This window comes from Mauremys reevesii, linkage group 2 (genome assembly GCF_016161935.1).
Source record: "Mauremys reevesii isolate NIE-2019 linkage group 2, ASM1616193v1, whole genome shotgun sequence".
NCBI lineage: Eukaryota > Metazoa > Chordata > Testudines > Geoemydidae > Mauremys > Mauremys reevesii.
This window is the reverse complement of record NC_052624.1, coordinates 22,124,611-22,136,677: the sequence shown is the minus strand read 5'-3', so window position 1 is coordinate 22,136,677 and position 12,067 is coordinate 22,124,611.

Genomic DNA, 12,067 nt, shown 5'->3' with positions numbered 1-12,067 from the left:
GAAGATGATGAGTAGAATTACTGCAGACTGTGCAAATTGTAGGCTGTTGCAGAAACTCAAAGGGAATTTGAAGGAGAATGTGGGACTATTAATTGTTTTCCATGCAACAGAGAAAAGTAAATCCTCCCAGAGAAGAGATGTAGCCATGGCTACACTTGCAAATTTGCAGCGCTGCAGCAGGGTGTGAAAACACACCCTCTCCAGCGCTGCAAAGCGCCAGTGTGGTCAAAGCCCCAGCACTGGGAAAGGCTTGAAAAGACTAACCTCTGTCTGGTTCGTACCACAGCAGAAAGGTAAATTGAGATACAGGAAGAGGAAAGAAATACAGTACCTGATGTTAGCATTGTGCCTTCCCCAAACCTGCTACAAACACGGACAATTTCAGCTCAAAAAGAAAACTTTTCTGAAAATTGGAAGCATGTGAAAACAGATTTCTTTAATGTAACCTAAACTATAGTAACTGCTAATAGATACCTGCTATAATAAGCTTCTAATAGCATCTTGTTAATCACACTAATGATTTGCACAGATGACAAATGGAGTTTAACGGTCAGTCATGCTCTACTTTCATGAGCTAGCCAAGAAAAGCTGATTCTTATAAACTGATACCTACTTATTTGAGTCTTGGTTGCTATTGTCCTTTTACTAACATATCATATCAAATCATCAGTAAATGTCAGAGTGTTAATTAATATAAATGCTTCTTTATTGTATGTTGCACAATGTGGATTTCTGCATATTTATATCATTTAAATTTTGAGAAAATGTTACCTGTAATCCTACTTTATTTTAAATAACAGTTGGGGGCTGTTATGAGTTCTGTTTACCAGTTTCTGAAGAAAGCCACAGTTAAAATGCTGCATTTGAGTTTGAGTATTTAATGCATGCTGCTATTTAAATAGGATATCTATATGCAAGTATGGATGGAGAACTAGTTTTCTGAGGGCCAGATTCAGCCTCTCTTGCTCATCTTGAATAAGGTGGTCCCATTAGTTTTGCCAAGACCTTTTGTGGAGGAAGGTGCTATTCATCATAGAATCATAGAAATGTAGGGCTGGAAGGTACTTCAAGAGGTCATCTGGTCCAGCCCACTGCACTAAGGCAGAATCAAATATACCTATGACCCTGAGAGGTGTTTGTTGTAACCTGCAATCCTTTGTCTTGTCGGTTTAGATTGTTGATAGTCAGACTACAGCTTGCAAGCCACAAGTGGCTCTTTAATGTGTCTCCTGCAGCTCTTTGCTGCACATGATATTAAAACACAGTGTGATTTAATTATTAACCAATCTAAGTTATTAACCAATCAGGATGGTTTTACGATGGTATTAACCAATTAAGTTATCCATTTGCACTAAGTTATTAACTTGTTTGCTGTGAGAATAATGATATCGATATATATATATATATATTTCCCGACATACTGTTTAAATATGAATAGTACTATACTAAATGAAACAATGAATTCACACTACTGTGGCTCTCTTGGGTAATGCTGATTGACTCCTGAACAACTGAAGTCTGGGAATCTCTGATTTAAATAATCTCTTTAGTGCATGGACAGTCACTAAGTATGTGTTCGTATAACACCTAGCACAATGGGACCCAATCATGGGTGGGGCCTTCAGAGGTTAAAAGCCTGTTCCTGCTCCCATAATAATAGTAGTCCAGTTAGTGCTTGATGCGCTAACACCTGTCAAAACTCAGTTTAACATTGAGCACATATCTTAGCATCATAACTCCAGAACTTTTAGGACTTTAAAAGCCTCCTCTTGTACTCTGGTAATGGATGGACCCTTAACAAAGATTAACGCCAAATGAGTAACTTCTTTGTTTACTTAGAGACTTGAATCTGAAACAGTCTCAGCATGTACAGACAAGCTGACTCACGCAGAACCCTTGGTTTGCCCCTTTGCTTGGATTGATTTTAGTATCCATTTCATTGTGTTGTGCTGGTTATATAGAGGCTGTCCCTGTGTGTCAGTAGAGAGAGTTGCATGCCTATAGAGGAGTGGTTTTCAATCTTTGTTCATTTGCGGCCCCTTAAAAAATTTTGAATGGAGGTACGGACCCTTTTGGAAATTCAACCTCTGGTCCGCAGACCCCTACCATAGACGTCTTAAACTGAAAACTGACTGAACAGAATTCAACTATAAATATTACACGTGCTAGGAATAGCATTTGACACAGCATGAGAGAGGGCACTAAACTGTGAGCTTCTATGGAAACGACAACACTTCTGAGGTTTGACCTGTAGGTGGGGATATTCATATACTTTTGATTAATCAGAAAAATGGAATGCCTTTTCTGAGATCTGAAACTTCATTTTCATAGTCACCATTTATAGTGGCTAAAAACTCAGCATGCTCCCTGAGGGTAAAATGTAACCCCTGTGAGAGAGCCTGAGCAAGGAATGAATTCTAACATCCTTGCAGTAACATGTCAGAACAGACCTGAGATAAGTACGCCACAAAAGGGTCAGAGGATCAGGACAGAAAAGCAGCCAAAAGGCTGGACATTTATCCCACTAAAATGGGGCTGGACAATCTTGTGAGAACAGGCTTTGTTGTGAGATTTTCAGTACTTTCAGCTTCTGGTCAGGCTGTAAATAGCAAGAGAAAAGCATTTCTCACAACGTTTAGGCTATTCCCATTCTGGTCTCAAATGGAGACCATTTGCAGCATAAAAACAAAATTTAAAATGTAGTTTGTGCAGGTGAGGGCTGGTAGAGTACCTTTGTTTTCCCAATGTTGAGAGAGAGACCCAGTCATCTGCAAAAAGATTTAGGATGCTTTTCAGGTCGGCCTCTGTGTGTGAAAGAATGACACAGTCATCTTCATACTGAAGGTCAGTGATGCCAATTCTTGTGATCTTAGATTTTGTTTAGAGATGTCAAAGATTGAGGAGTTGGCCATCCATACAATACTCAATCCCGATTCCATCAGGAAGGAGGTCACAAATGAGGATCAGGATCATGGCAAGGTAAATGGAAAAGAGTATTGGAGCAATGACACAGCCCTGTTTGACACCGATGCAAATGGTGAAGGGTTTGGTCTCTGAGCCGTTGCACAAAATGGTGGCAGTCATCCCATCATGGAGTAGTCTGATGATGGAAATGATTTTCTGTCGACAGCCGAACCTACACACCTTCCATAGGGCATCATGACTGATAGAGTCAAAGGCTTTGGTTAGGTCAATGAATGCCATGAATAGTTCCTGGTGCTGCTCTCTGCATTTCTCCTGAATCTGTTGTGCCATGAAGATCATGTCATTGTGCCTTGGGATGGCCTGAAGTCACACTATGATTTGTAGAGGAGTTCCTTGGCAAGGAGGAGGAGGCAATTTAGTAGGATCCGGGCAAGAATCTTCCCTGCGATGGAGAGGAGAGCAATACCTCTGTAGTTCCCACACAAAGATTTGTCCCTTGCTTGAATATTGTAACAACACATTTCAGAATGGCTGAGAGTTTTGTCATTTTTCTGCATGCAAAGTGGCACTTATGGAATAGTAGACAACGCCTAACAGGGTAACTACTACAAACACTGCCACCACAGGGACAAAATGAGACTATACCTTACTCCATCTTACAAGAAAGTCTTCCTATAGGCTGAAGTTGTTCAAATCAGTTCCACAACAGAGCACTTTGTCATATCACTTTGGGGTCTTAGTCCCTCTCTTGCCAGCCTGTGCTTCTTACTATACTTTAAATCCAGACTGACAGGATAACTGGAATTATGAGGGCCAGAGGAGCAGATTTCTCCTGCCCTTGCATCGGCACTGCAGTGGCTGTGTGCCCTGCTTCTGCCAGCCACCACCCCCTGCTGTGCTGTGGAGAGATGGTGCAACACATTGGCACATTGGCACGTACTCCACAGCACACACACAGTGCAGAAAGCTGGCTGGATGTATATAACTGCTGTTATACTACTCTGAATGGAATAAATGGGCCAAAGGTGTTATCATAGCCCAGACACTCTCCAGCTTTAATCAGTGTTAAATTAAGTCCAGGATTTGATATACAGAGACCTCAGCCTGGTTAGTGCCATAGAAAATACCCCATTAAAATCATTTAAATCTTTTATTAAAGATACAGAAAAGAAGGAATACAGTTCAAGCATTTGAAATGTAAAGTATTAAGTGAGGTTTTTATTTTAACAGCATTTCTTGTTCCCTTACCCTTCAGCTGGAGAGAGTTTTGGAAGGAAAAAGCCCCTAGTTTGACAGTGTCTTACATGGTATCACAGGTTAGCTGAGATAACTGGAGCTGCTGTTATTGCTGTTGTTAAAGTCCAATCCCATTTCATCCCAGGTGGTGTTTAGGAATCAGCTGGAGCTGGTAGAGATGACAATGTCATCTGTGTCCCTCTCTCTGCAACCTGGTTAGGACAACAAGACCATTTCCAGTGGCAATTTAAACTGAAACAATTGAAGGACTTTCTGGTTGCACGTTTATTTATGAAGTAACCTTCTCTTAGACCAGTTGCCCAATTACCCAGGCTAATGAGCCTGGTCCGCGTGGCCAGAGCCCCTGCTTACCAGGTGTTTTGGAGTGAATCTCTGTAGACCGAGGGTAGGCAACCTGTGGCATGGGTGCTGAAGGCGGCACGCGAGCTGATTTTCAGTGGCACTCACACTGCCCGGGTCCTGGCCACCGGTCCAGGGGCTCTGCATTTTAATTTAATTTTAAATGAAGCTTCTTAAACATTTTAAAAACCTTATTTACTTTACATACAACAATAGTTTAGTTATAGATTATAGACTTATAGAAAGAGACCTTCTAAAAACGTTAAAATGTATTACTGGCACGCGGAACCTTAAATTAGAGTGAATAAATAAAAACTCGGCACACCACTTCTGAAAGGTTGCTGACCCCTGCTGTAGACTTTCGTGGCTACTGTAGTGGCCCAGAGAGCGAAACTTGCTAAGAAGTGGAAGCTTACAAGAAGTGGAAACTTTGAACAGATGACTAAGGAGGAGCATAAAAATACTGCTCAAGCATGGAGGGGTGTAATCAAGAAGGCCAAAGCACAATTGGAGTTGCAGCTAGCAAGGAATGTGAAGGGTAACAAGAAGGGTTTCTACAGGTATGTTAGCAACAAGAAGAAGGTCAGGGGAAGTGTGGGACCCTTACCGAATGGGGGAGGCAACCTAGTGACAGATGATGTGGAAAAAGCTGAAGCACTCAATGCTTTTTTTGCCTTCTTCACAGACAAGGTCAGCTCCCGGAATGCTGCACTGGGCAGCACAGTATGGGGAGGAGGTGAGCAGCCCTCAGTGATGAAAGAACAGTTTAAGGACTATTTAGAAAAGCTGGACATGCACAAGTCCATGGGGCCGGATCTAATGCATCTGAGAGTGCTGAGGGAGTTGACTGATGTGATTGCAGAGCCATTATCTTTGAAAACTTATGGCGATCAGGGGAGATCCCAGATGATTGGAAAAAAGGCAAATATAGTGCCCATCTTTTAAAAAGGGAAGAAGGAGAATCCAGGAACTACAAATCAGTCAGCCTCACCTCTGACCCTGGAAAAATCATAGAGCAGGTCCTCAAGGAATCCATTTTGAAGCACTTGGAGGAGAGAGAAGTGATCAGGAACAGTCAACATGGATTCACCAAGGGCACGTGATGCCTGACCAACCTGATTGCCTTCTATGATGAGAAAACTGGCTCTGTGGATATGAGGAAGGTGGTGGACGTGATATATCTTGACTTAAGCAAAGCTTTTAATATGGTCTCCCACAGTATTCTTGTCAGCAAGTTAAAAAAGTATGGATTGGATGAATGGACTATAAGGTGGATAGAAAGCTGGCTACATCGTTGGGCTCAACAGGTAGTGATCAATGGCTCGATGTCTAGTTGGCATCCAGTATCAAGTGGAGAGCCCCAGGGATCTGTTCTGGGGCCGGTTTTGTTCAACATCTTCATTAATGATCTGGATAATGGGATGAATTGCACCCTCAGCAAGTTTGTGGATGACACTAACCTGCGGGGAGAAGTGGATACGTTGGAGGGTAGTGATAGGGATAGGGTCCAGAGTGACCTAGACAAATTGGAGAATTGGGCTAAAAGAAATCTGATGAGGTTCAACAAGGACAAGTGCAGAGTCCTGCATTTAGGAGGAAGAATCCCATGCACTGCTACAGGCTGAGGACTGACTGGCTAAGCAGCAGTTCTGCAGAAAAGGACCTGGGGATTACAGTGGACGAGAAGCTGGGTATGAGTCAACAGTGTGCTCTTGTTGCCAAAAAGGCTAATGGCATATTGGTCTGCATTAGTAGGAGCATCACCAGCAGATTGAGGGAAGTGATTATTCCCATCTATTCAGCACTAGTGAGGCCACATCTGGAGTATTGCATCCAGTTTGGGGCCTCTCACTACAGAAAGGATGTGAACAAATTGCAGAGAGTTCAGTGGAGGGCAATGAAAATGATTCGGGGGCTGGAGCACATGACTTATGAGGAGAGGCTGAGAAAACTGGGCTGCAGAAGACAAGAGTGAGGGGGGATTTGATAGCAGCCTTCAGCCATAGGCGGCAGGTTTGTATAATTTTTGGTGGGGCCCAAAATGGTGGTGCCCCCCCGCTCCCGCCCTGTAAGCCGATATAAAATGAAGCTACAACGCGTCAGTGCCACAAGATTACAAGGGTCAATTAAAAGTGGAAAGTCAGAAGCAGCACTTGCCTACTTCAATATACAGTATTATATTTTGTTGCATCTGTTGTGATGAAGTGGGAATGTTCTTAATATTTTCTCTGAATACTGTGTGGGTGCCTCAGTTTCCCCTGCAAGATGCCAACTGAAGGTGTTGGGGACAAAGAGATCAGGTGGCCTCCTTGTCCAGAAGAGACACAGAGGCCAGAGGAGGGAGTGTCAGTTTGGAGCTGGCTGGGGAAATTGGGAGAGACCCAGAACTTGGTTCTGGGCTCCCACCCCCAAGATGGACCTGACAGAGGGTTCTGTTTTCTGTACCAACAAGCTCTGTTTAAACTGTGTTCCCGTCATCTAATAAACCTTCTGTTTTACTGTCTGGCTGAGAGTCACATCTGACTGCAGAGTTGGGGTGCAGCGACCTCTGGTTGCCCCAGGACCAGCCTGGGCAGACTCACTTTGGAAAGTGCATGACGTGGAAGGGCATGCTGAATGCTCCGAGGTCAGACCCAGGAAGGTGTAAGCTTCTTGCCCTGGAGACAGTATGCTCCGAGAGAGGAGGCTCCCCCAGAGTCCTGACTGGCTTTGTATGGAGATGTTCCAAAGCATCACAGCATCCCCTTCCACACCGTGCACTTCCCAGAAGTCCGCACAGGCACTGACACTCCCTCCTCCGGCCTTTGTCTCTTTTCCAGGCATTAGGAGGCCACCTGATCTCTCTGTTCTCCAACACCTTCAGTTGGCACCTTGCAGGGGAAACTGATTTGGGAGAAATGAAGTAAAAGCTGCCCAACCCGAGCTTGAGCACTCCTGAATTTTGAGGTGTTCAAATCTGGAAGGCAGGTGCTGGGGGTGGGAGAGGGCTGTGGGCTCCATGGGGGAGCATGGAGCTGCATGGAGCCAGATACGCTGGTCTGAGTGGCACAGTAAGCAGTTTGGGGGTTGGAGAAGAGGTAGGGAGTTCCGGGGGGCAGTAAGGGACAAGGAGCAGGGGGAGTTGGATGGGGCAGAGGTTCGAAGGGGCAGTCAGGGGACAGGCAGCAATTGGATAGGCATGGGAGTCTAAGAGGTTTATCAGGGGACAGGTAGGGGGTGTGGTCCTGGGGGGGGGAAGTTGGGTGGGGTCTCAAGAGGGGGCAGTTGGGGACAAGGAGAAGGGAGGCTTAGATAGGGGCTGAGGTCCCAAGGGGCCGGTAGGGGCCGGGGTCTCGGGAGGGGGTAAGTGGGGAACAAGGACCAGGGGGGCTTCGAGAGGGGGGGGCGGGTCGGGGGGGCAGTTGGGGCAGGGGTCTGGGGAGGGGGCAATCAGCGGACAGAGGCTGGGATTCAAAGGGCTCTGGGCTGCTGGCAGCCGCGGGGATCCCAGAGCCCTTTAAATCCCAGCCCCGGCTGGGAGTCAGAGGAGCAACCGCAGGGACCCCAGAGCCTTTTAAATCCCAGCCGCGGCCGGGAATCAGAGGGCTCTGGGCTGTCTGCTGCGGCGGGCAGCCCAGAGCCTTTTAACTCCCAGCCGCCACCGGGAATCAGAGGGCTCTGGGCTGCCTGCTGCGGCGGGCAGCCCAGAGCCTTTTAAATCCCAGCCGCAGCCGGGAATCAGAGGGCTCTGGGCTGCCTGCAACCGCGGGGAGCCCAGAGCCCTTTAAATCTCAGCCGCTGCTGGGATTTAAAGGACTCTGGGCTGCCTGCAACCGCGGGGAGCCCGCAGCCCTTAAAAACTCAGCCGCGGCAGGGATTTAAAGGGCTCTGGGCTGCCTGCAACCGGGGGGAGCTGAGACCCTTTTAAATCCCAGCCGCGGCCGGGAATCAGAGGGCAGCCCAGAGCCCTTTAAATCCCAGCCGCGGCCGGGAATCAGAGGGCTCTGGGCTGCCTGCTGCGGCGGGGAGCCCAGAGCCCTTTAAATCCCAGCCGCGGCCGGGAATCAGAGGGCTCTGGGCTGTCTGCTGCGGCGGGCAGCCCAGAGCCTTTTAAATCCCAGCCGCCGCCAGGAATCAGAGGGCTCTGGGCTGCCTGCAACCGCGGGGAGCCCAGAGCCCTTTAAATCTCAGCCGCGGCTGGGATTTAAAGGGCTCTGGGCTGCCTGCACCCGCGGGGAGCACAGAGCTTTTAAAATCCCAGCCGCGGCCGGGAATCAGAGGGCTCTGGGCTCCCCGCCGCAGCAGGCAGCCCAGAGCCCTCTGATTCGGCGGCTGGGATTTAAAGGGCTCTGGGCTGCCTGCAACCGCGGGAGCCCAGAGCCTTTAAATCCGAGCCGCGGCCGGGAATCAGAGGCTCTGGGCTCCCGCGGCGGGCAGCCCAGAGCCTTTTAAATCCCAGCCGCGGCCGGGAATCAGAGGGCTCTGGGCTGCCCGCTGCAGCAGGCAGCCCAGAGCCCTCTGATTCCCGGCCGCGGCGGGGCTTTAAAGGGCTCTGGGCTGCCGGCCCACGCGGGGAGCGCAGAGCCGGTTAAATACCAGCCGCGGCGGGGATGTAAAGGGCGCTGGGCTGCCTGCAACGCGGGAGCCCAGAGCCTTTAAATCCCAGCCGCCGGGAATCAGAGGGCTCTGGGCTGCCTGCAACATGGGAGCCCAGAGCCTTTTAAATCTCAGCCGCTGCTGGGATTTAAAGGGCTCTGGGCTGCCTGCAACCGCGGGGAGCCCAGAGCCTTTTAAATCCCAGCCGCAGCCGGGAATCAGAGGGCTCTGGGCTTCCCGCTGCAGCAGGCAGCCCAGAGCCCTCTGATTCCCGGCCGCGGCTGGGATTTAAAGGGCTCTGGGCAGCCCTGGCGGCGGCGGCGGCAGCGGCGGGGGGGCGCTCCAAGCAGGGGAGAAAAAACATTGGTGGGGCAGAGCCCCTGCTTGGGATTTATTCATGGGGCTAAAGCCCCAGAGCCCCATATAAGTCGGCGCCTATGCCTTCAGCTATGTGAAGAGGGGTTCCAAAGAGGATGGAGCTTGGCTGTTCTCAGTGGTGGCAGATGACAGAACAAGGAGCAATGGTCTCAAGCTGCAGTGTGGGGGTGGTCTAGGTTGGATATTAGTAAAAACTATTTTACTAGCATGGTGGTGAAGCAGTGGAATGGGTTACCTAGGAAGGTTGTGGAATCTCCATCCTTAAAGGTTTTTAAGGCCTGGCTTGACAAAGCCCTGGCTGGGATGATTTAGTTGGGGTTGGCCCTGCTTTGAGATGACCTCCTGAGGTCTCTTCCAACCCTAATCTTCTATGATTATATGATTATATGATCCTACTTCACCCTGCTAGGCAATCCCCTTTTGCCCCATTTCTACCATCCCACCACATGAAGGAGGAGTTGGACTTTTGGGAAGTATATGTCACTGTTCATAAAATGTCACAATAACCTATAATAATAAATGTTAATGGGAAAAGGTATGAAAGGAAGACCAAAAAAACCTGAATTAGTCTAAACAACAAAAGGCTACTGATATTACTCAAGGACTATATTAAAAACCATACTTGGTAAAAACAAAAGTTGTGGAACTAGAAATTACCAAGCCAAAATTGGTGGGTCACACATTAGGCCTAACTGGAGGATAAAATAGTGAGGTGACGGTCTATTTCACCCATCACTTTCTTTTTTGGGTCCTTTAAAGAAAGAAACTTTTGGGGGAAAAGTGCAGACAGTGGAGTAACAAACAGAGGCTACTGAAGCAAGTTTCACTATCATGGCTTTCACACCCATCATCTCCTAAAACCTTGGGCCTTTGTCATCCTAATCCTGAGAGATGTCCTAACGAGGCTGCAGAGAGAGGGACACAGATGACATTGCCATCTCTACCAGCTCCAACTGAATCCTAAACACCACCTGGGATGAAATGGGCTTGGACTTTAACAACAGCAACAACAGCAGCTCCAGTTGTCTCAACTAATTTCTTCTCTTCCCCCAAAAGGACAGTTATTACCATCTGTGATACCATGTAAGAGACTGTCAAACTTGGGGATTTTTTCCTGTTTATATCACAGGGTGAAGATTTGTTAATTTGTATCCTACCTATCTAGTGTGTTAAGCTCAGTCTTCAGTTTTTGTTTATTTACTAAAATAATCTACTTTGTTCTGTTTGCTACCCATTTTACCACTTTAAACCTGCCTTTTGCAGTTAATACAATTTGTTTTGTTTATCATTAAACCCAGTTTCTGTAATTTCTAACCGGGGGAGGGGGCAAGAAGTTGTTCATACCTTCCTCCACATTGCGGGAGGAGGCAGATTTCATAATATATCTTTGGGTCTGCACTCCAAGGGAGGTGGACACCTGTGTGCTTGGGCAAATCCCTTAATCTGAATCTTCTCAGAGCTAAACTGCAGCTGGGTGTGGCCCTGCCTGTCTATGTGCTGGAGCAGGCTTTAATAGCCTGGCTCAGCAAGACAGGTTAAAGGGGCAGAACAGGTAGACTCAGTGGTATCTCAGCACAGCAGGTGGCATCTCAAGGGGTCCAACCCGTCACAGTACTGTGTAGAAAAATGTGATCATTAAAGACTGTATTATAATACATAAGCACAGGGAGGCTGAACTAAAATTGCTCACTCCAATTTAATTCTCGCATTTCCTAATCTTTTGAGTGCTTCATTTTGCAGCCTTAATGTTCTTTTAACATATTTTTGGTTATCTAATACTTTTTACATTAACACGAGTGCTTTTTTTTTTTTGCTCACACAACTAACAGCTTTTGAGAAAGCAAATACATTCCAGAAACACAGACTGACTCTGGATTTCTCCCAGATTTTAGAAGATTGACGACATCCAGATCTTCACAGAGTATTAAAAATGTGAAATTTTAAAATCAAAACATGCAGACATTTTTGTTCTAACATGTGCTAACCAGATGACTTCTATCCTTATAATGGTACCTGGAGCCAACAACACAGGATTTGCAGTATGAACTTTGACAAAAACAAACCAAAATTATAGTAAAAGTTTGCTGGTTTATGTTAAAAAAGCAGGGAATTTCCTACAGGAACAAGAAAGGGGCAGATACTTTGAGGTCTCAATTTACATTACTAAGTTTACTGTGTTCGAAAACTTTTTGTAAAACTATTTTAATAAATGGTTTCATCATATTAAACAGTGACCATCACTGGAATATCTAGGCGCTGATGTGTCAGCTGCATGAATAGGCTGATTTGAACAATGAGACTAGGAGTTCATGCCCGTTCTCCAGACCGCGTCTAATGTCCACCGATAGTACTACTGTGAGAGGCTCTGGGGTCTAATGGCAAAGGCACTGGCATGGGAATCAAGATATCTGATTTCTATTCCTGGTCCTGTCACTCATCTCCTGTGTAACCTTGGCCACGTCACTTTACTGCTTATACCCATAGCTCATCAGGGCAGGGAGTGGTTCTTACTATGTGTTTGCACAATGCCTAGCACAATGGAGCCCCAATCTAGGTTCTACCATAATATAAATATTAACAATAACTTTCACAT